The 24,842-nt window shown below is 37.9% G+C and overlaps 1 protein-coding gene across 4 annotated transcripts in view; it reads left to right on the forward strand.

The window, feature by feature from the left end:
- Positions 1-4,500: 4,500 nt before the first annotated feature.
- Positions 4,501-24,842, forward strand: part of RNF13 (ring finger protein 13) — a 164,605-nt gene continuing 144,263 nt past the window's right edge. For 2 of the 4 annotated variants that reach the window (XM_080811314.1, XM_080811316.1), the window contains exon 1: positions 5,127-5,286. The gene's annotated coding sequence lies outside the window, so the exon portion shown is untranslated. Of the gene's footprint in view, positions 4,669-5,126; positions 5,287-24,842 lie in introns of those variants that run through there. The other 2 variants (XM_080811315.1, XM_080811318.1) reach the window with 2 other exon arrangements.

A 24,842-nucleotide genomic window follows, 5' to 3' on the forward strand; every position in this document is an offset into this window, starting at 1 on the left:
AATTCTGTTTCTAATTTTCTGAACTATCTCCATACTGTTTTCCACAGTGGTTGCACCAATTTACATTCCCACCAACAGTGCATAAGGAACCGTTTTTTCCACATCCTTGCTGACACTTGTTACTGCTTGTCTTTTTGATGCTAGTCATTCTGACGAGGTGGTGTCTCATCGTAGCATCTATTTTTAATCTACAACTCTGCTTTTATTTTTACAACTTTAAAATTTGTCATTGAGCTCTGTTGCGTTTTTTGAGAATCAAAACAAATTTGAAAAAAGGAAGTAAAAATTCTTAATTCTCAATATACTTCCTGTCCTCATATTATTCCTGATTCATTTAAGGTACAGTTTTTGTTAGTTATTTAATTTTTTAAAAGATTTTATTATTTATTTATTTATTTATTTTAAAATAATTTATTGTTATTTTAATTTTAACTGGGAAAGAAATCATGCAGGTTTGGATAATCCTGAAACACCTAGATATATTGAGTTAAATCTATCTTCTTAAGTGGATAGCAGAGTTTGCAAGAAAGTAAGGGATACCCTCTTGGGTCAAACAAAAAGAGATCTAAAAATCAGATTTTACAGTTTTTTGAACTTGCTATTTAGCAAAGAAACACATGAAAAGAAACAATAAACTGAAGAAGATGGATTTAACCTTTAAAAGGAACAGATGATTTAGAAGTTTGGTCTGAGGATCACCAGTATCACCTGGGTACTTGGCTGGAACTTTAGAATCTCAGGCTCCACAAGAGATCTACTGAATCAGAATCTGCCTTTCAGCAGACTCCCAGGTGTTCCTATGCATAATAATGTTTCAGAAGCACTAGTTTATATGACATCATAGTTGAGGGATACTAGGAAGATTTCTCCTGACTGCCATTTTCCCACTCACTCATTTTAGTATCTAAAATTTCATTTTCGGGGCGCCTGGGTGGCTCAGTCAGTTAAGTGTCTGCCTTCAGCTCAGGTTGTGATCTGGGGTCCTGGGTTCGAGCCCTGTGTTGGGGGGGGGTCCCTGCTCAGTGGGGAGTCTGCTTCCCCTTCTCTCTCTGCCTGCCTCTCTGCCTACTTGTGATCTCTCTCTCTGCAAATAAATAAATATCTTGAAAAAAAAAAGATAAAAGCTAGTTTAACTCAGCAGACGATTCTAGGTTGACAACTGTAATTATTTTACTTCAGTATTTGAAGATATTGTTTCATTGACTTGTAGTTTCTTTTGTTGCTACTGAGAAAGTCAGCTGCCATTCCTTTGTATACTTTTTTTAAATTTCAGAACTTTTGTTTTCCTTTGATTTTCTCTAAATTTCACTATAATACCTAAATGTGAATTTATTTTGTTTCTTTAGGGCATAGTTCCTGGGCTGGAATTGCTGTGTCATAGAAAATGTTCTTTTTCAGCCTTTCCAGATAATGCCAAATTCCTTCCCAAAATGACTGCCTTAATTCACACTACTGAGTTCTTACATCTTTATATAGCATTATGTTACATAAATTTTTGCTTGCTTATTTTGTAATAACTTTGTTAGCAAATAGAGGAAGACTGCTTCTCAGTGTCCCAAATAAGAAAGGAAAAATTCAAATTGTATGTTATTCATCTTTTTTTTTTAAAGGTTTTATTTATTTGTCAGAGAGAAAGCACAAGTGCACGAGCAGTTTGTGCAGCAGACAGAGGGAGAAGCAGGCTCCCCACTGAGCAAGGAGCCCGATGCGGGATACAATGCAGGACCCTGGGATCATAACCTCATCCAAAAGCAGGTGCTTAACCAACTGAGCCACCCAGGCATCCCTGTCATTCATCTTAGATAAAGAAAGGGAAGCAACTCATCCCAAGGGAAACAATGACCAGATAATTTTTTAAGGCATTTAACCTGAATCAGGCTTTTTTTTTTTTTTGGTCTGGTCTTTTTCAATTCCCTTGAAAACAAATAAGCTTTGTTGAAAAAACCTTTCTGACTGATACTTGTCCTTTTGTGTTTTAAACTTTTTACTTACTACCTTACAAGATGAACTTATTCATTAGTTTAGAACTTGGTAAGGAATTGGGAGTCTTTTCTAATCTTTGGACCCAAACTCCCTAAAACAGTTTTTAGTTCTTTTTGGTACTTTTTCAAATGTGCCTACTCCTACATATATGAGTAACTATGGAATTTTTATGGACTCTATTCCTTCTTTTACCACAGTAATACTTTTATTTTCTTTTCAAAATGAAAGTAGATTTTTATCTGATTCTAAAATTATCTTTTTTTTGATTATAAATATAATAATGTTTAGGGTAATTTTAACGTCTCTAGTTGATCTCAGCGCTTAAAACACCTCCTGCATTCTTGTCACTACTTATGGAGAATGACTTCTAGGCCATTTTAGACAACGAGTTATTTGATATTGTCTTTTTAGTTGTTGTAGTTGTTGTTGGTGTCTTACAGTATTTTGGAGGTAGGAGATGCTACAATTTCATATACTATCTGTTTATACTTTTAGGAGGATGTAAAATAAAACCTGTTAGACACAAAGTCCTAAAAGCTCATTTTCTTTTATTTGTTTTTATAAGGAGATAATTAGCAACTATTAGTATCATGTGCCATGTTAACCCTTCATATTCTTGAAAATTACTATTAAGATATCTATCAATCTTACTGTTTAACATACTTAAAAACAATTGGTACATTTTCCCAGTCTATTTTCTTCCAGTTTGTCTTAATTCATCACAGTGGGGAGAATAACTGCTTTTGCAGGGTGTACCACAATTCTTCTGCATGAATCCAGTACAAGTAGCACATTACCTTGTTCATAACTGAGAGGATTATACCTATTGTCATCTGAAGAGAAGAATAAAGTCAGAATAAAATGTTCTGTACTTGGGACACATGGGTGGCTCAGTCCCTTGACCCCCTGATTCTTGATGTCGGCTCATATTTGATCCCCGCTCCAGGATGGAGTCCTGAGTGGGGCTCTGAGCACAGCCAGGAGTCTGCTTGAGGATTTGCTCTTCCTCTGCCCCTCCCCCTCACTCATGTGGGCACTTGCTCTCTCTCTCTCTCTCTCTCAAATAAATTAATTAATCTTAAAAAATGTTCTATACTCAGGGTACTTTTATTTAAGGAATAAACAAAGCTGTTTTCCCCCTTATTTTAAACGTGTAGAATATGGACATTACTAGTTTTTGCTTTTTTTGATGTCATTCAACAAATCTGATTTTTTTTTTTTTAAGATTTATTTATTTATTTATTTGACAGACAGAGATTACAAGTAGGCAGAGAGGCAGGCAGAGAGAGAGAGAGGAGGAAGCAGGCTCCCCGCTGAGCAGAGAGCCCGATGCGGGGCTCGATCCCAGGACCCTGGGATCATGACCTGAGCTGAAGGCAGAGGCTTTAACCCACTGAGCCACCCAGGCGCCCCAACAAATCTGATTTAATATAAAACCAATTTGAGGTAATTTAAGGAAATCCTTATAGAGATATTGTAACTATGTTTACATTAATTACACTAGCCTTTATGTATCTTTTTTTTTTAATGATTTTATTTATTTATTTGACACACAGAGATCACAAGTAGGCAGAGAGGCAGGCAGAGAGAGAGGGGGAAGCAGGCTCCCTGCTGAGCAGAGAGCCTGATGCGGGGCTCGATCCCAGGACTCTGAGATCATGACCTGAGCCAAAGGCAGCGGCTTAACCCACTGAGCCACCCAGGTGCCCCACTAGCCTTTATGTAATATTTCCAACTCTGATTTTGTTTGCTCCTTTCTCCCCCTCCCTCATAATTCTGATTTTTACTTATGACTTTCTTAAAGGCAGGTGTTGTATTAAGTATTAATGTTTTCGCAACTGATGAAAATCTAACAATATATAGTATATATAGTCATAAGGTACATAAGAGAGCAAAGTAACTCTGATAGCCTTTATTGATTTGTGTGTGTAAGTTTTATTTGAATACATAATATTCACGATATTCAAAATTCAGAGGATACAAAAGCATACACAATAGGGAAAGTTTTCCTCCCATTCCTGCGTCCTAGCCACTCAGGTATCCCCAGAGCAATCAGGGTTACAAGTTACATCAGTGGTGTTCTACAGGTGTTTATATGTGATGATCCCCTCTAGTACCTCCGTTATTTAAAACACAAGGTCAAAGAACGTGAATGGACTTTTAAAGGCACCTCATTTTGAAGCAGAAACAGGACCAGAATCTTGGTTTCCTGGCATTCTAATTCAGGACTTTTTGCAATCTTCACACTAAGCCACATTGCCTCTTTTAAGTGGCTAGTTGGCAACTGGTTAATCAGTGCTGTTGTTCCAGTCCAGGCAATTTAAGTTTCAAAGTAGTTTGGTTTAAGATTGGACGCAGGTTAATCAGAAAGGCAGTAGGGGGCGGGTTTCTTTGGCTCGCCAAAAGGAGGCTCGGGTTTTAAAAGGCTGACCTAGGGCTTAATCACACGGTTTGACTTTTGCTGAGTCCCGGGGATGGCGCGTGTCAGGCCCAGAGTGCTGACGTCAGCACGGCTCCGAGCCGGGCGTCTGGGTACTCGCTTTCAGCCTTCGGGCTGCTGGCATCTTTAAAGCGACCCGGACTCTATTTAAGGCGTTGGTGGGTCTTGGTCCCATCCATCTGGACTTCAGTCTGCACACCGTGCAGAGGGGATGAGGTTTCATTCTCGCCCCTACAGCCGGTCGGGTGAGTGTGGTGCAGGAAAGAGATTTGTAGGTCCAGAGCCAGCCCCGCCCAGGCGCAGCCAGCCAGCTGGGTCTCGGGCTACCTAGTCCCAAAGCCAGAGCGGACCAAGGCGGCAGGCCCTTTTCGCTCGGTACGGTCCCCTCCAGACCCCACGGCCTCCATTCCTGGGAGCAAATGGTGGGGGGTAGGCTTCCACAGCCAGTCCCCTCGGCCAGCCTGCTCGGTCCCCTGACAAAAAGCGGATCCTTCAGCGGCGCTGCAGAAGCCCGCCCTACCCACGTCTTCCCTTCACGGGAAGAGGGATCACGCGGCCAAGAACGCGACTCCACAAACTGGGCTTTTTTCCCTGCCAGCTGGGGCAGGGAGCGAGACGCGGGGTGAGAGCGGGAAAGGGCCTTAGCAAACAGGTCTGTGGGCCAATGGCTTTTCTTTGTCTTCTGGTGCCGGCCAATGAGGCGTTTGGGGGCGGGACTTCCGTCTATCCTTGATGTTGTCGCCCCCGCTCCGATTCCGGCTGTGGGGGTCGGTGCGGATATTCAGTCATGAAGTCGGGGTAGGGACTTCTCCCGCAGCAACGCGGTGGGCGAGCCTATTGGTATTGCCGGGTCGGGCTTCCAGGTAAGCGCCTCTCTGGCTTCTCGGTAGCCGGGCAGGGGATTGTCCCTCTCAGGGCCTGGCGGGGAGAACACACCCCCTCGCCGGCCCTCTGTGGCAGCCCCGCTGCTGAGAGAGCTTTTTGCTGCTCCTCCCCAGGCTGGGTGCGGAGGAAATAAGGCTTTTTGCAAAAGATTAAAAAACAAAAAACTCTCTGTCCTCGGAGGGCCGCTTCCCGTTCTCCCCCTCCCCCGCCCTTTGAGTTTGTATGTATCTAAAGTTGTATTATCTGTTTTGCTTCTCACCTTCCCATCCTGCGGTGGCAGGACCCTGGGAAGATGTTGGGAAGGCTTCTCTGGTCAAGTACCTGCAGCGAAGTCCCGGGGCAAAATCACTTAAGTTGCGGGGGACTGTGTAGCCTTTGAAAAAAGGAGGGCAGTCACCTCCTTTCTTTATAATTTTCCTCCTTCCCCCGCTGGAAGCTCAGGTTGAAGGTGGGACCTGACTCTACTAGGGACATACTTCATTCCCTTTCCTCTCAAAGACAGCAGCTCTGCCAGGACACTTGCGGAGTTGACCCGCACTGATTAAAGAACTCTGTCCCACTGAAGGAGTGGGCAGACACTGAAGCCAAGCGATCCCAGAAGCACTCAGGCAACTTTAGTGGCAGCCACTGAGTGTTTTCTGCTAGTTTTTGGTGAATTCCTTTATTTTTTGTCTTAACCTGGCAGTAGTACATTTCCAAAATTACTGTTCCATCCTGCTTTTCAGCACCGTGGGCAGCTGCTCAGGTCCATTTCTTTTGCCCCAAACTTCCCTGAATGTGAATGTTCCTCAGTGATGCAGCAGGAACAGTGAAAACGAACGCATTCCTTTCAACAATGATCTTTTGTTCTCCCAGGAGAACATCTGCACTTTTTGATACAATATAAGTAAGAAAGATGGGTGTGCCTCCAAAGGGTTGTACTAGAGAGGGTTTAATCTTTAAATTTAAGGACCGTTTTTAATTAGTTGAGGAGATGAGTTCCATTGAAGGGAAACAAAACTGGACTTGTAGCAGTGAAAAAGAATTTTAAACAGAAGGTAAAAAGTGTAGTGCAGTGCTGTAGTTTGGACTCCATGAGGGTTTAATGGATTTTGGAATCCATTTAGTGCATTGACATTAACATTAGAAAGAAAAAAAAATAGGACATCCTATGGAGTAAGACTAAATATTTTATGAAGGTTTTGTTTAAGTTTTTAAAAAATCTGGGGGCACCTGGGTGGCTCAGTGGGTTAAAGCCTTTGCCTTCAGCTCAGGTCGTGATCCCAGGGTTCTGGGATCGAGCCCCGCATGGGGCTCTCTGCTCAGCGGGGAGCCTGCTTCCCCCCCCCCCAACCCTCTCTCTCTGCCTGCCTCTCTGCCTACTTGTGATCTCTGTCAAATAAATAAATAAAATCTTAAAAAAAAAAATCTGTATAGGGCGCCTGGGTGGCTCAGTCGGTTAAGCGGCTGCCTTTGGCTCAGGTCATGATCCCAGCGTCCTGGGATTGAGTCCCACATCGGGCTTCTTGTTCTGTAGGGAGCCTGCTTCTCCCTCTGCCTCTGCCTGCTTGTATTCTATTTCTCTGACAAATAAATACATAAAAATCTTAAAAAAAAAAAATCTGTATATGGGGCGCCTGGGTGGCTCAGTGGGTTAAGCCTCTGCCTTCAGCTCAGGTATGATCCCAGGGTCCTGGGATAGATTCCCCGGTCATGCTCTCTGCTCAGCAGGGAGCCTGCTCCCCACCCCCCCAACGTCTGTCTTTCTGCCTACTTGTGATCTCTCTCTCTCTCAAATAAATAAAATATTTTTAAAAATCTGCATATGAAAAGGAAGCTGTGAATGTATACCATATTATTGTGGATTATGGCAAAACAGTGGATTCCACATTTTGTTGGGTCACGCCTTCAGCTCTGCCACTTACTAATTCTGTGACATGACCTGTGAATAAGGGAAGAATGTTAGGAATTATTTGAAGTAAAATGTCTTTTACATAGTTAAGCCTCAAAGTTTTGTTGTTGTTTTTTTGTTTTTGAAATGATTGGGTAGAAGACTGAATATTTTGGTGTCAGAAATGACAACTGTTTTATTAATATATATTTTTACCTTGTCCTTATTTGAAGCCAGCTAGCGTGCTGTCTCCATGTGTAATAGTAAATCATGTGGACATAATTTTGGCTTGTGAGGTTTAATACTGAAGGGTTTGGAGTAAGTTCTTACTTCTCCTTGTTTAAAGCTTATTTTTCTCAAGCATTTTGAGAGGGCCCTCAGCTGTTACTAGCATTCAACATCCTTCTTTTGATATATTTTTCAGAAGTTTGTCAGGCACTAACTTTAACAAAGTTAAGGCAGGGTAAGGGCATGATTAGTTTATATTTTTGAGTTAAAGCATTTTGTTTTATAGTTCTTGTCATTAAGGTGTATAAAATGAAGTGGCGTGGTCAGAGATCCTGGTATACTTTATGTTGCTGTGATCTAAGAATGTTTGATGTTGAAATAAAAAGTGTCATTTTGGACATTTTAAAACCTGGGAGTTAATAATGTTTAGCAGAAGGCAAATGATTTGAGTCAAAAGAGTATTTTGTATCATTTGACATATTACTACCATATGGCATTGCATATGGTAGTTTCATATGACCTGAAAAAGGGAAGACAGCTAGTAAGTATTGTAAGTTTTCTCAAAAGAGGAAACAGAACTAATAGTCAAGTGAATTTCTTTTAATAAAGCATGGTTTAATAATTGTTTAAAAATTCGTGTATTCTGCAAATACCTGTGACTATATCAAAACCACATTGTTAAGCTTTACAAAGCTTTTACCTAAAAGTTGATTTGGAAACAATGAAGACATATAATTAGTATTGTCAGTTTACAGATTATAACATATAAATAACAACAACAGCAGTAATAGCTAACACTGAGTTTTTTCACTATGGGCCAAATATAATTCTAAGGGCTTTACACTATGTCGTATAATAAGTAGTACAGTTATGTCCTTATAGAAGGAGAAACGAAGACCTTACAAATACATAGGCGTTCACACAGATTTTTAGTGGAATAACTGGAATTTGGACCTAGGCATTCATGGACAAAAAACCGTGTCCATTTTGTGCCATGTTTTATTAAAAAAAAAAAAAAAAAAAGAATGCTGGGGCACCTGGCTTGGCTCAGTTGGTTAAGCATCTGACCTTGGAACACCTGGGTAGCTCAGTCTGTTAAGTGTTTGCTTTCAGCTCGGCTCATGATCTCAGGGTCCTTACTTGGCAGGGAGTCTGCTTCTCCCTCTGCCTGTTGTTCCCCCTGCTCATTCTCTCTCTGACAACTAAATAAATAAAATCTTAAAAAAAAAAACTTTTGATTTCAGCTTCAGGTCATGATATCAGGGCTATGAGATTGTACTCCATGTGGAGCCTGCTTAAGATTCTTCCCCCTGGGGCACCTGGGTAGCTCAGTGGGTTAAAGCCTCTGCCTTCGGCTCAGGTCATGATCCCAGGGTCCTGGGATCAAGCCCCGCATCAGGCTCTCTGCTCAGCGGGGAGCCTGCTTCCTCCTTTCTCTCCCTGCCTGCCTCTCCCCCAACTTGAGATCTCTGTCAAATAAATAAAATCTTAAAAAAAAATTTTTTTTCCCTTCCTCTGTTCCTCCCTCCCCCTCTCCCTTCCTAAATAAAATATAAAAGAAAACAAACAAACAATGCTATGGGGTTATTTTGGATTCTTGCTTGTTTAAATGATCTTGGCTAAGTTCCATTGGCCCTCTGTTTCCTCAATTCCTTCTTCAAAAATACAGTACTGAGCCATTATGTTTTTGTGGGGATTAAGATAATTTGTAAAGGACTGGACAGAATGTGTTCAATAACTCATACATGCCTCAGCTTTTTTTCTTTTATGTTAAGGATATGCTCATTTGAAAGGTTATTAGCAGTTGGAGGAGGATGGGAGAAGAAAGATAGTTCTTCATAAGGATGCTATCCAAGCACAGAGATTAGAGATAGGAAAGCAGAGAAGATTTTCCAAGGTTGTATGTTTAAGGAAAAGGCTGGTAAAGGTGGATTGATATAGAGTATGGAGATCTTAAATGCCATGATAAGGATTTTATATATGATTCTAAGTTGAAAAGAAGCCCTCTTTATAGATATGAATCTGAAACAGAAGTGGAGTGAAGGAGTTTAAGCCTGGAGGTAGGAATACCATGGAGTTTAATTATAGTAGTTGAGGCAAGAAGTGATGATGGTGGGATTGTAAGGAACGGTATAGATTTGGAAAATGTTGACATCAACATTGGGAACTGACCTGAGTATGGGCCCAAGACAAATTTGGGGGAGAATAGTGATGTTATTTATGAAATAAGGAGATTATGATGAAGAACAGTTTCTGGGGAAGGGAAGTTAGAAGGAGAATTTATGATAGGGATTTTAGTTTCAGTGCTGAGGAGTTTTTTGGATGTTTGGAAATGTACAGTGGGAGCTGGGAGTTTTGTATATTCCATAAAAAGGGAAAAGTCCATTGTGAGGAGGTGGTCTAAGGCAATCCCCCTTCTGTGATCAGTTTCATCGGAGTGATGTAACTCCTGAAGGTCCTCAGAAATACAGATTTCTCACTGGATAGTGATGTACCCACTGTTTTCCCTGTGAAATTTTGTGTCCTGGGATGGTAGTAGAAGGAAAAACTTTGGAAACCTAGCAATGCTCACACTTTTTCAAAAGAGAAGCAATCTTTGCCCTCATGGACCTTATCTTCTAGTGGGACAAATAAGGTCTATTTTAATAATAGAAAATAATTAGGTCTTTTTTATACTATATATTTATAAAATCATAATTTTTTAAAAAGACTTTTTTTATTTTAGAGAGAGCCTGAGAGGGGAGAGGAGTAGTGGGAGAGGGACAAGCTGACTCCGTGCTGAGCGCAGCGCCCGACGCAGGGCTTGAGCTCATGACCCCAAGATCATGACCTGAGCCAAAATCAAAAGTGGGTCTGGTTAACCAACTGAGCTACTCAGGTGCCTCAAAGCATAATTATAAATAACAGTACTATATCAGATTGTAACTAATACTGTAGAGCACTTTGAAAGAAGGGACTGTTACTCTTACTCATATGTGTCTCCCCATTTCCCCTTCTTCTCAATGGAATGGCTTAGATATATTTAATACACAATTGTAGGTATTCATTAAATGTTTATGGTAGGGAGATGGAATTGTGTAAAGGAAGGGGCCAGATCTTAAAGGAATCAGCTAAATGTAGCAAGTATTAAGGACCCAAGTACTCACTAGAGTGATGATTGGGAAAGAGAGGTGTGCTGTGAATTGTACTGCCTTGCTTGCCTAGGAGGTTGAAATGGAAATAAGATTATATTGCAGTTGTAAGCTTCAACATTAATGGAATCTGGGTGTACAAAACTTGCCCACTAATTAGCTGGTTGACTATACATAACTATACCTTTCCGTTCATTTCCTCATTTATAAAATGATGTTGGAATTTTTTAGTTAAAGTAAAAATTTGCTTTTAAGACTTATAAAATATTTATTGCTGTAATGTTTCATTTTACTAATGAAGATAAAATAGAGCTGATCCCATGCTTCCATTGTATAATAATCAGACTAAATTTATACTTAATGAAGTAGATATTTTTAAAAAAGGGGTCTACAAATTTAATGTCATCTAGTTATGTTACTAATATGACTGCATTATGATTTTAAAAAATAAAGCAAAATATGGCCTAATATATAGTTTCCCTTTTTGCCATTATGTAGGAAAAATAAGCCACAATATTTTAGACTCTAATAATGGTTCTTAATAGTTATTCATACTTTCATACTTGAATTTTATAACAGCCTTTGATGTTTTTGCCAGGTGCTAAGTATATAAATCAGAAAAGGTATAATCCCTAACTTCAAGGAGTTTAAAGATAATGGGAGTGATGAACAATTAGTTTTGTTACCTTGTGGTGGCATAGAGAAGGCACTTACAAAATGAGGGTCTGTGAGAAGAAATTTGTATGGTTAGAGGAGAAAGATGAGGAGCAATGAATGGCAAGGGACAAAGCTGGAGTCTGTTTATCAAAAACTTTCTCTGCTAAGCTGCAATTTAGTTTTGAACTTTATTTTGAAAGTTACTTAATCTGTTAATGAATTTTATGAAGGAAGTAACCTGGTTAGGCATTTGCATATCTACCTTTACATTCCTTTTTTTTTTTTTTAATTAACATATAATATTTGTTTCAGAGGTACAGGTCTGTGATTCATCAGTCTTACACAATTTACAGCACTTCCCATAGCACATACCCTCAATGTGATACACAAGGAGGATACATTATTTCAGTGATAGAGTCTTACTTGAGGAAATCAGTCTTTTAACTCTTTTAGTCTTCAGTAAAGTCTGAGGACCAGTGCTTTTAGGGTATCTGTAACTATGTAATATTTGGATATTAGAACATTTAAATGTTCATGGCCACATTAATATAAATTGAAAAAAACCAACAACTGAAATTTTGGGATACTTTTCTTATTGAAGTAAGAGAACTTCTGGTCAGCTCTAAGAATTTGATTTAGAATCATTTCTTAAAGGGCTAGAAATTTGTTGAAGTTTGACTGAATGTGACTGTAGTTACACTTTAAAGAGGGAATGGACTTCCAGGGAGAAATACCACCTTGTGATAGGTGAATATTTCTAAATCAAGTAATGAGAGAGAGTAAGTAGAAATTGAATTTTTACTTTGCTTAGATATAAAACACCTCATAGGGCTGCCTGGGTGTCTGAGTCGGTTAAGCATCTAGCTTCAGTTCAGGTCATGATCCCAGGGTCCTGGGATTGAGTCTGGCATCATGCTTTTTGCTCAGCAGGGATCCTTATTCTCCCTCTGCTGCTCTACCTGCTTGTGCTCTCTCTCTTTCTCTGACAAATAAATAAAATCTTTAAAGAAAAAAACTCATAAAGTGTTGAAAGATACTGTATTGGCCTAGTTACTGTGCTTGTAATTTACATGTTCGACTTTCAAAAAAGAACTGCTTGTAATCGTCCAACACTTACTATAAACAATAATGCCTTAAAATTTTTTGAGGTGAAATTCATATAACCTGAAATTAACCATTTTAAAGTGAATAATTGAGTGGCATTTCATACATTCACAGTGTTGTGCAACTACCACTTCTGTCTATTTCCAGAACATTTTTATCACTCCAGGATGAAACGCTATACCCAGTAAGCAGTAATTCCCCATTCCCTGCTGCCCCTACCCCCTGGTGGCCATTGATAGGAGTCATCCAGTAAATCCAGAGAAACAGAAAGCCTATTTGTTATAGAAATTTCATAGAAATGAAATCATACCATGTATGACCTTTGTGTCTGGCATACTGTTTTCAAGGTTCTGCCCTGTTGCTGCATCAACCTTGTCATATGTGTATCCTTTTTACATTTAAGTCATTGTTACTGTATATATACACTACACTTTATCTGTTCATCTGTTGTTGGGCACTTGAGTTCTTTTCTGCTCCTTGGCTATTATGAATATTGTTGCTTTGAACATTCATATATAAGGATTTGTATTGAATGTCAGTTTTCATTTCTTTTGGGTATATGTCAGAAGTGGAATTGTAGGGTCATCCTACGTTTAGCTTTTTTGAGGACTCACCAAACTGTTTTCCGTAGTGGCTGAACTATTCTACAAATCCACTGGCAGTGTATGAACATTCCAATTTTTCTACATTGCTGCCAACATTTGTTCTTATCCATTTAAAAGTTAATGTTATTAACATCCTTTTGGGATGAAGTGGTATCTCATTGTGGTTTTGATTTGCATTTCCCTAATGACTAATGAGATTGAGCATCTTTTTATGTGCTTGTTGGCCCTTTGGATATATCTTCTTTGGAGAAATGTCTGTTTAAGTTTTTTGACCATTTTTAAATTGGGTTTGTCTTTTTATTATTGAATTGTAAATGCTTTCCGGATCTAGATTCTTAAAAGATACAGTATTTAAAGCATTTTTTCCTATTCTATGAGTTGTCTTTTCCTTTTTTCTTTTTTAAATTTTATTTATTTATTTGACAGACAATGATCACAAGTAAGCAGAGAGGCAGGCAGGGGGGGAGAGCAGGCTCCCTGCTCATCCCAGGACTCTAGGATCATGACCTGAGCCGAAGGCAGAGTCTTAACCCACTGAGCCACCCAGGTGCCCTGTCTTTTCACTTCTTGACAATGTCCTTTGATGCATAAAAGTTTTTAATTTTTTTTTAAAGATTTTATTTATTTATTTGACAGACACAGATCACAAGTAGGCAGAGAGGCAGACAGAGAGAGAAGGAGAGAGAGGAGGAAGCAGACTCCCTGCAGAGCAGAGAGCCCGATATGGGGCTCGATCCCAGGACCCTGGGATCATGACCCGAGCCGAAGGCAGAGGCTTTAAACCACTGAGCCACCCAGGTTCCCCAAAAGTTTTTAATTTTGATGAAGCCCAATTTATTTTCATTTCTCTTGCTTTTTATGCCCTAGCTAAGATTCCATGGTTGAACCTGAGGTCATCAAAACTTGCTTATAAGAGTTCTGTCATTTTATCTCTTATATTTAGGTCATTGAACGATTTTTAGTTAATTTTTATATTTGAGTTTGGGGTGCAACTTCATTGTTTTGTATGTGAATATCAGTTGTCCAGTACCACTTGAAGGGACTATTATTTTCCCATTGAGTGGTCATAGCACCTTTGTCAAAATTCAAGTGGGCATAGATATAGGAGTTTATACCTGGACCTTAATTCCTATTTCTTTGGTCTATCCTTAAGCCCATTCCACACTGTTTTAGTTATTGTAGCTTTATGGTAAGATTTTTAAATCAGGAAGTGTGAGTCCTTTAGCTTTGTTCTCTTTTTTACCAAAAGTGTTTTGACTATTTGGGACTTCTTGTAATACCATATGAATCTGAGTTGACTTCCATTTCTGCATAAAAGGCTATTGGAATTTTGACAGGGAATGTATTTAATCTGTGAATTGCTTTCAGCAGTATTGCCATCTTAACAATACTTAGTCTTCCTAATACGTGGCATATTTTTTTATTTATTTAAGTTGTTGATTTTGTTTAGCAATGTTTTATAGTTTTCAGTGTATAAGTCTTTCACCTCCTTGATTAAATTTACTCCTGGGTATTTTGTTCTTTTGGGTACCTTTCTAAATGGACTGGTTTCTTAATTTCATTTTTGGATTGTTCATTGCTGCTATGTAGAAACACAACTGATTTTTTTGTGTAATGTTCATTGCTTTTAATAGTCATTTACTTTATTTTTTACCTATATGAACTGGATCATATAGATAAGAAATTGGAAAGTGATTAAAAAATTTAAAAAAAAGTAGAACATTAAAGAATTTTTATTTTTCTGATGTGAGATTATGCTACATATGAATTGTTTGGGATCTCCTTCCAGCATAGTGTTGAATGATTTTCTAATTCTGCTAGTGAATTCCTGGTATCCTGTTACACATGGCCATTATAATAGAAGATAGAACATTTTATTTTCTTTAAGCTTTTGGAGGGAACTTAGTTGTGATGTTTACAGAGAAAGCCTTAGGGATAAACCAGACTTATCACTGAATTTGGTTTAGAGATCCATGAGTAATAAAAATAAGATTGGAATGGAAGCTGATGTGAGTATATAAATTATCATTAATACACATCAGTTTACTTTTCTCAGTTTTTCTTGAAAGTTTTCAAATATTTAGCCTTAAAATTTTATTATGAATAAACATAGTTTCAACCTCACAAGTAATTAAAGCAATACAAATTTATACAATCAGATCATCTGGAAAGGCTGGGATTTCATGACACAGACTTGTATTTATTAGCTCTACTGTATAAGAGGCATCATTGAGCAAGTTACTTAAAAATAAGAGCAAATACAAGGCGCTTGCTATATGTCAGGCACTGTTATAAGGACTTTATGTTACTGATCTAAGTGTTTCTTTATGGAAAGATAGTAAAATCAACCTCTATCCGTTATAGTATTGTGAGGATTTAAAAAAAATGGCTAAAAACTTAGCCAAAAATGTAATCATTCAATAAACATTAGCTATTTGTGTTCTATAACTTTACCTAACATCAACTAAGATGAGGAAAGGATAATCAGTGCAATGAAATGCACACTTATTTAGAAGTGTAAATAGAACATTATTTCTAGAAGACAGTTAGGCAATATGTATTAAGTCTTAAATGTTTCTTTGGTGTAGTGATTCCACATCTAGGAATTTATCCTAAGAAAATAATCAGAAATGTGTGAAGATATTTATGTTTATCATAGATTTATTTATTTATTTAATTTTTTTTAAAGGATTTTATTTATTTATCTGACACAGAGATCACAAGTAGGCAGAGAGGCAGGCAGAGAGAGAGAGGGAAGCAGGCTCCCCGCTGAGCAGAGAGCCTGATGCGGAGCTCGATTCCAGGACCCCGGGATCACAACCCGAGCCGAAGGCAGAGGCCAAAAACCCACTGAGCCACCCAGGTGCCCCATCATAGATTTATTTATAATTGCAATAGTTGGATTAATCTTAACAGTTAGGGAATGGTTAGGCAAAGTCATGATTGAGCTATATAGTGGAATAATAGACAATTAACATATTGTGAGAAATTTTATTACAAAGGAGAAATGTTTGATATAACTTTCAACTAAAAAGCATATAAGTCATAATATAACATGATACAAATGATGTAAAAAATATGTGTGGAAAAAATATTGTCACTCATGGTTGGGTCAGAGAAGCAGAACCATTGTGAATAAAGTGAATGGTATAAAATAAGGGATTAGATTTTAAGAAATTCTGGCAACTGGTTATGAAGTATATCATAAGGTTGTTGCCTTTGTGCCTTGTATGTTGGGTGAGCTGAGGGTCATTGTGGAATAACTGGGTGGCAGTAAGAAGGAAGAGCTGAAAGTGTGGTTGGGAGATCAAGGATATATTAAAATGAACATTGAGAACTAACTGCAACACACGAGGACAAGCACTAATGTTATCTGTGAATATTAACATTATGGTAATCAATCCTTGTCTTCTCTTGTCTCCCCTCTCTTCAACGTAGGGCTTGAACTCACCACCCAAGATCAAGACCTGAGCTGAGATCAAGAGTCTGATATTTAGTTGACTGAGACACCCACGCTCCCCTCAATATTTTCTTTACGCTTTCCAGTGAGCATTATTTTTAGCATTAGGAAAAAAACCCTAACATTTTATTAGATAGTAATGTGATGAATAATATGTAAAGAATAGAGGCTAGTTACAAGGGTATTAACTTAAGTTAGTGAACAGTGGAACCAGGATTAGAACCTTGATTCCTATGTTACAACTCTCCTTATAAGTCTTTGCAGCTATACTTTAAAAGTTAAATTCAATTTGTCAGGGTTTCTGAGAGAAACCACAGTGATTAAAAAAAAAAAAAAAAAAGATTTCCTTACTTGTTTTTAGGAAGGGAGAATGAGCTGAGAAGGAGTGGGAGGGGCAGAGGAAGAGTGAGAGAATCCCAAACAGACTGAACACTAAGCCTGACACGGGGTTTGATCTCCTGACCCTGAGAGCACGACCTGAGCTGAAACCAAGAGTCAGTCACTCAACCAACTATGCCACCTAGGCGCCCCCAAAGTGATTTTTATAGCTGGTAAATTTTCAGTCCTCTGTACTAATATTTAGACAAGCCTCAAATAATTTATTTTGAACCTTGGAAGGCGTGGTTAAAATAAAGTAATATATATTTTTTATTTTGAAGTAATCCCAAGGTTCCAGAAAAGTTGGAGCTTTCGAGAGTAAGTTGTTGACCTGATGCTCTGTATCCACCAAATACTTCAGTGTAAGATTCTTACATACAAGGATATTTACCTTGAAGTTGTTGACCTGATGCTCTGTATCCACCAAATACTTCAGTGTAAGATTCTTACATACAAGGATATTTACTGAATAAATGGCTGGTTTTAGGGCAGAGGCAGAAAACTATAAGATGAGACTGGAAAATCTAGTCAGAAAACAAAGAGGAGCTCAAGAATGATGGAGACCTATCAAAAAGACATAAAAGCCAGTTTGAGCCAGGTTGGGGACAGTTAGGCATCAAAATAATTACTCTAACAGTTTATAACCCATTGAACAAATAGTAACCCATGATTCCGTAATGATATAACTGAAAGTTTGAGAAATGGAATACTTACTGTGATAGAACAGTGACCCAAAGATGTCCACATCCTAATACATAGAACCTGTGAATATTTTCTCTTATGTGATAAAAGGAACTTTGCAGATATGGTTAAGGATTTTGGGGTAGGAAGAATATCCTGGATTATCCAGGTATGGTATTTAGAAGGAAGCAGAAGAGGAGTTTAGGATAATGTGATGTGAAAGGTGTCCTCTGCCATTGCTGGCTTTCTAGGTGGAGAAAGGGGCTCACCAGTCGGAGAATGTGGGCAGCCTCTAGAAGCTGATAAACATAACAATCAGTTGTGTAATTGAAAACACTTTTATTTTAAAACAGACATGGATAATAATCTAGAATAAAATATGAAATTTGTGTGGCTTTTAAAAATAGATAATTCAAAGAGACTGTAGGTGTTCTTTCAGATTCTGTGCCTTAATAACATGCTAATGGCCATATATTTATTTTCCTTTTTCTCCTGTTAAGTGAGAGAAACACTGCCTTATTTAAATACTGTCTTGAACAGAAAGTTGACCATGTCAGTTACCAATTTATTTTCTTTCTGCTCCAAACTGTCCCATCGATACCTGCTCCACAATAAAGGACTGGACTCTGAGTGGTTCTCATTTACAAAGAGCAGGATGTTAAGCTTTATCAGACTCTGGAGGGGACAGAGTGCTAGAGGGAACTTAACTAGAGAAAGGGACTTTTTTCCTTCCTTGTTCCTGTTACCTGTGTTTTCCTTTTCTTGCTCTTGTTGCATGGTCCATCAGCAGTCCACATGGTTGAGGACATCTGGTGATTGCCTTAGCCATGTGCCCAAAATACAGAGGCTCTCCGTGATCTTGCAGCGTCAGTTTAGACCTGGTAACTACTTTGCCACGGCCCTTCTGAAGTGGATGTCCTGCATCTCAGGCCTCATGCCTTCAGTGCCTTGACTACCTCTAAACATGGCCCACCATTCTTGGCTTGTCTTTACCTCAGGGAATTGTTTCCTGAAGTCCTCTTGACATGGATACTGTGCATTCCAGGCCTTGTGCCTACGGCAGTGTCCTAAGTACCTCTGCACACCTGCTTACCAGCCTCAGGTTGCCTGCACTCCAAAGTATTGTTCCTACTTGCCTGGCAACATTGGACCAGCTCTGGTGAAATTCTCTCTAGTGTGCTGCAACCATACCTTCTCCAATGAGAAACCCTGGCCTTGGGAAGAGGACCAAGGGAAAAAAAGAAGGGGAGAAAAAGGGGAGGGGGAAAAAAGGGAAAAAATATTTCCCATCATAGTTAATAATTACATTCATTTTAAAAAATTAAAAAACTTCTTTATTGACTTGTAATTGACATAAACTGTACATATTTAAAATGTAGAATCCTTCTCTCCTTCTCCTTGCCACACCTTGTCAACATCTTTATAGTTACTCTGTCAATGTTTACTAATTACTTCTGTCAAACATTGTTTAATTTACTTTATAGTTTGTCTTGTAATTGAACCCCTGCTGATAGAAAATTGATCCCTGGAGGGTTCCAGGAACTAGACGTAAAAATCTGAAGTTTTGGTATTGGTTTGATCATGTTTTTAGTTGTGAGCACAGTGCTGAGCTCCTTGGCAGTGGAAGTGGGGTGCTAATAATCCATGGCATCATAGTTAAGCTGTTACCTGTGGTTCATAGTGATTTATTGTTAACTCATATACATTCCTTGGAGCCCAAATGGCTGCTACTTTTGAACTTCATGGCAATGCTATCTGAAAGGACTATAGTGTGGGATGGAACATTTTGAACGCTTTACAGAGAGGAAACAACAAAGAATTTAACTCTTGGCTTAAGATATATCCTTGCTTCACACCTTTTTGATTGTACATTTCACTTCACAAGAAATCATTTCATTTTTAAATCATGAATAGACGTGTGAAGTGTAAGACCTTACTGCTTGCTTAACTTTTTTTGGTATAAAAGTAATGCACACTTAGAAAACTTGAACAAGTGGAATGGATTTTCGTTAAGATTTCTATGTATTTTCTTTTGGGCTTTGTTTGGTATACATTATATAATAGACTTTTAGAAAAGTCTTGATTTTTTTAGTTTTAAAACATGCAGATTTATAAATATAAAGAAAATAAAAACCATATAGAGTTCCACCACTCAGAGTTTATATGCATTAACAAATTGTTTTCTTTTATAATATTTACTCATTTTTTTAAATGTACACATAAAATACTTTTAGGGTTAAGGTCTTAGTTTTTTTTTTAAAACCATGATTAGGGGATGGCCACATTCAGAGGCTCTGTAGAAGATAATACTGAGAGGTCATGTGTGCATTCATTTTACGAATATTAAACACATAATACATGCCATGTACTGTTTAGATACTTGTGATATATTTGAAAATAAAAATTCCTGTTTTGGAGGAATTTACAGTCTTACAGCAAAGATGGATACTAAACCAAAACATAACATTTAAGGAAACTGTAGTATGATAGAAAGTAATAAATACTATGAGAAGTAAAAAAAAAAAAAAAAATACAGGAGACTAAGAAGTAAGGCATGGTGGGTACAGAGGCAGGTTGCAGGCATTTGCCGAGGAAGAGTGTGGTATACAGAAAAGAAGGGCAGGAATAGAGCTCTGGGGTGGTATTTTATTTTTATTTTATTCCTTTTAAATTGGTTCCACATCCAGCATGGAGCCCAAAGTGGGACTTGAACTTGTGGCTCTGAGATCAAGACCTGAGCTGATATCAAGAGTGGGACACTCAACCGACTGAGCCACCCAGGTGCCCCTGGGGAGATATCTTAAGGAAACAGTTATCAGGAGGAATGGTATAACTTGATCTGGTGTCTCATGCTTCTCCACAATTAACATATAGTAGGCCAGATTTCATGCTTACTGTCTATAAACTCTGTGGGTCATTGGGCATGTTCAGCTTTTTGTTCAGAAATTCTGCATAAATTAGGGAGAGGGGGTGAGATAATGGGTATGGAAATTGGTTCATTTATTCAGTCAGTCTCTAGTACATATAGATATTGAGTCCCCTAAAATAGGGAAACTGGAATGATAGCACAAATTGATACTTTCCTATACATTTTGTTTTTCATTTTACTTGAGAAGATTATTCTGAGGTTTTGATGAGAAAACAGTCCTGTCAGATACTCAGCAGAGTACCTGGCTTAAAATTAAGTTCTCTACTGATGTGTCTGTAGTGATGGTGGTGACTTTTGTGTGAAGCATCCTAAAAAAAATTTTGGTTCAGGAGATTGATACTTTGAAGTATATACTGAGCATGATATTTTTGATGACCTAGAAAATAACTTCCTGCCATGTTTCCTTAAATGGTTCCTAAGACTCTGATATCCATGAAAGCAATTTCATTGTCTGTTGTCTTTTTCTTGTTTGCTGGGTGGCTTATGGCTGGGTTGGCAACCTATGACACTGGTGACAATGGTGGTATTTCAGAGAATTATGAAGTGTATTTTTGTTAGCATTCCTATTTCTCTTTTTTTTTTTTCTACCTCTAATTTGCTCCCTCTACTCCATATCTCTTTGACTTGAAGTTTATGAATAATGACTTGGTATGCCAGTTGCCAATATATGAGAACAGTGTTTTCCAAATTTGGCTTGATACAAGGATTCAATGGGGGACGTTGTTTAAAATTGTTATCACAGGGCCCAGTGATAAGTGCTGTTCTGGACTAAAGCATATTTTCCAAACTTCCTTGATGATAAGTAACTGGAGTACATGTTAATAATATGAGTAATCTATATTACCAGATACCATCTCCTGTCCACTGAAGGAGAAGCTGTAACTGGGGTTGAATATGAGTCTGGACATTAACAGTTGCTTATTCGTTCATTTGCTTAGTTTGAATGTGATCTCGGTAAGCTACTACTTGCCAGCTTTTAACTTTCCCACATAGCCAGAAAAACAAAACAAAAAAATCTTGTTTTAAATGGAAGCCTGCTTTATTCTTTTTTTTTTTTTTCCTTTTAAAAAATGGTTAGAATTAGGGCGCCTGGGTGGCTCAGTGGGTTAAGCCTCTGCCTTTGGCTAGGGTCATGGTCTCAGGGTCCTGGGATTGAGCCCCAAATTGGGCTCTCTGCTTGGCAGGGAGCCTGCTTCCCCCTCTCTCTCTGCCTGCCTCTCTGCCTACTTGTGATCTCTGTCAAGTAAGTAAATAAAATCTTTAAAAAAAAATGGCTAGAATTATAGAAACAGAGTGCATTAGACATTTATGTGTGGTTTTAAGGAATGATGATAATGCAAATTCCCATCTCACACTGCCCAGGTTGATATAGGGAATATTGGTGGCATACTAGAAGTACCCTTTCCCTGATCACACTCCTCTTTCTTACCCTTGAGGTACCCATTGTCTTATTTTTATAACTTCCTCATTTTTCTTTGTTTTTACTTCTTAAATGTGAATCTCTGCATAATCTCATCTCCATTGTATTTTATTTTATTTTATTTTATTTTATTTTTTTTTTAAATTTATTTATTTGTTAGAGAGAGAGAGAGCAAGCACAGGCAGACAGAGTGGTAGGCAGAGGCAGAGGGAGAAGCAGGCTCCCTGCCGAGCAAGGAGCCCGATGTGGGACTCGATCCCAGGACGCTGGGATCATGACCCGAGCTGAAGGCAGCTGCTTAACCAACTGAGCCACCCAGGCGTCCCTCCATTGTATTTTAAAGAACTTCTTATGATTGGAATTATGTTTGCATTCCTTGTGGCTTCTTTGGCTTTGGGTTATTGTTGTGAAATTCATCTATGTTATATAGCTGTCATTTTCATTGGTGTAGAGAATTATATGTACATACCACAATTGATTAATTCTATTTTTAATGCCTAATGCTCAATAATGTTTCATATAAAAAAGGAGATCTCATTGTTTATTTCTGCATAAGACTAAGGGTTTATGTTGTGGAAGGACAGGATATCAATTCTGTCACTTAACAGTAGAAATAACCTTGATTCTATTATAGTTGATATTTTGAGGGAAAGAGTAAAGTATTGTTTCTCTGGGGGAAAAAGCCAATGTGACTACATACTAAACATTGAGAATAGTTTGTATGAGGCCCTGAGGTTGGAAAGAATTGATGTTTTGCTATTTACTAACCTTTTGAAATTAAGAATTTGTTCATTTTGTGTCATTTGTTGGAAAAATCAAATTGTAAAGCATTGTCCTGGAACCTGAAAAAATTTTGCTTTGATTGATGGTAATGGTTAAAAATCTTAAATGAGGCTTGCTTTGAGTTTGGATGGCTTCACATTAGAGAAATTAGATGGGCAACCTATGGTTTCCTTGCAAAGAACTATAAGGCATCTTATTTTTTGCTTAAAAAGCTAATTAAGCCTTGTTGTTTTTTCTTTTGCAACACTTTTGTTCATGACAGCCTCTTAACCATTTTTTAAAAGCCATCTTTATGGGAATTTAATTTATATTAGTAGTTCCCAGTTGTTAAAACTCTTGGAAGTCATGATGCTTTTAAGGGAACACTGTGAAGTTATTGATGTTCTCAATTCATACAACAAGCGATTATAGTATTTTAGAGGAAACATTATAGTACCATATATATACAATATATGTACATGACCCTTCGCACATTTGTTAAAAAAATAATCTATTTTATGAAATGTGATTTGGCTATTACAAATTTTACACTAAAGTAGTTAACTAGCTGGTCACTTATTTTTTCTGTTAGCACTTGCTATAGCATATGTTCTTTTGATGCATTTTATAATATAAAATACATTTATGGAGAAAAACAAATTGAAATTACTATCCATTAAATCTTTTGGCAAATTAGGAAAGGTTACCATTATTTTAGCAACAGAGTATTTTGGTCCATTTTTGGAGTGCTGGTCATGCTCAGGGAAGTAGCTTGAAAACATTAGAGTATGAGCTTATTCAGAGGCTTTCCTATGGAGATGATTAGCTGTTTCATGAGTGTTACTTGGCATTGAACTAGTTGAATGTGAGTCATCTTCAGAATAAAAAGTTGTTTGGGAAGGGAATTTCTTGTAAGTTGTTGCCCTTAACCACTTATTAAATGCATTTCCATTTGTAAAATGAAGGTTTAATTTTGTAAGTTTGTGTAGATGAATTGTATAGTCACAGATTTAAATGTGAGGTTAAGGTTTACTGTGATGCCTGGGGACGTTTTTAATTTTTAAAATTTAAAATTTGCAAATGCCAGTTACTCCTCTAATGCTCATCTGGTATCTTTGCTCTGTTCGGCCATATAGATGATGATGATGATGATCATCATCATCATCATACAGGTGATAATAATAACAACAGATAATAACAACAACAACAGATAATAACAACAAAAACATGTGCCAGCTAGGGTGCTCAGGTTTTGTAAAACAAGGCTAAGAGAAAAGTAACAACCAAGGGTTGGTTCTTTGAAAACATCAACAAAATTAATAAACCTTTAGCTAGATTTAAGGAATAAAGGAAGGCTCAACTAAAATCAGACATAAAAGCCAAAACATTATTACCAATTTTACAGAAATGAAAAGGATTATGAAAGAATACTATGAACAACTGTAAAGCAAAAAAAATTGGATAACCTAGTTGACATGGAACACACAACGTATCAAGACTGAGTCATAAATAGAAAATCTGAATATATTATATGACTAGTAAGGAGATCAAATCAATATTAAAAACCTCCCAAGCAAGAAAAGATCAGGACCAGATGGCTTCACTGGTGAAGTCTACCAAATATTTTTTTTTTTTAAAGATTTCATTTATTTATTTGACAGAGATCACAAGTAGCAGAGAGGCAGACAGAAAGAGAGGAAGGGAAGCAGGCTCCTTGCTGAGCAGAGAGCCCAATGTGGGGCTCGATCCCCAGAACTCTGGGATCATGACCTGAGCCGAAGGCAGAGGCCTTAACCCACTGAGCCACCCAGGCACCTCTATTTTTAAAAAGAATTATACCAATCCTTCTGAAACTCTTCCAGAAAGTTGAAGAGGAGGAGATACTTCCCTAGCTCATTATATAAGACCAGCATTATTCTGAATCCAAAGCCGGACAAAGTTACTACAAGAAAACTGCAGACCAGGATTTCTTATGAATATTGATGCAAAAATCCTTAATCCTAGCAAACCAAATTAAATAGCACCATGACAAGTCATGTGCTTGTTGACATGACATGTCAAGCAGTAGGCATAATTAGATATGATCAGAGATTGTGGTGATGGCTCTACCTCTAAGAAATTTGCTTGGTAGTTCCCAAGGATTTCTAGCATATTCTCTACTATATACTTCCTTTGAAGAAATGCAGCCTTATTCTGATTATAAGAATACTTAGAATGAATATGGAGTCATGTTCTATTTTTGGTAATTATCAAAAGAGAGAAGAAAGAGAGCGGGGAAAGCTAGGGAAAGAGCGAGAGAGGGTGGGATG

Source organism: Martes martes, assembly GCF_963455335.1.
Source record: "Martes martes genome assembly, chromosome: 1".
NCBI lineage: Eukaryota > Metazoa > Chordata > Mammalia > Carnivora > Mustelidae > Martes > Martes martes.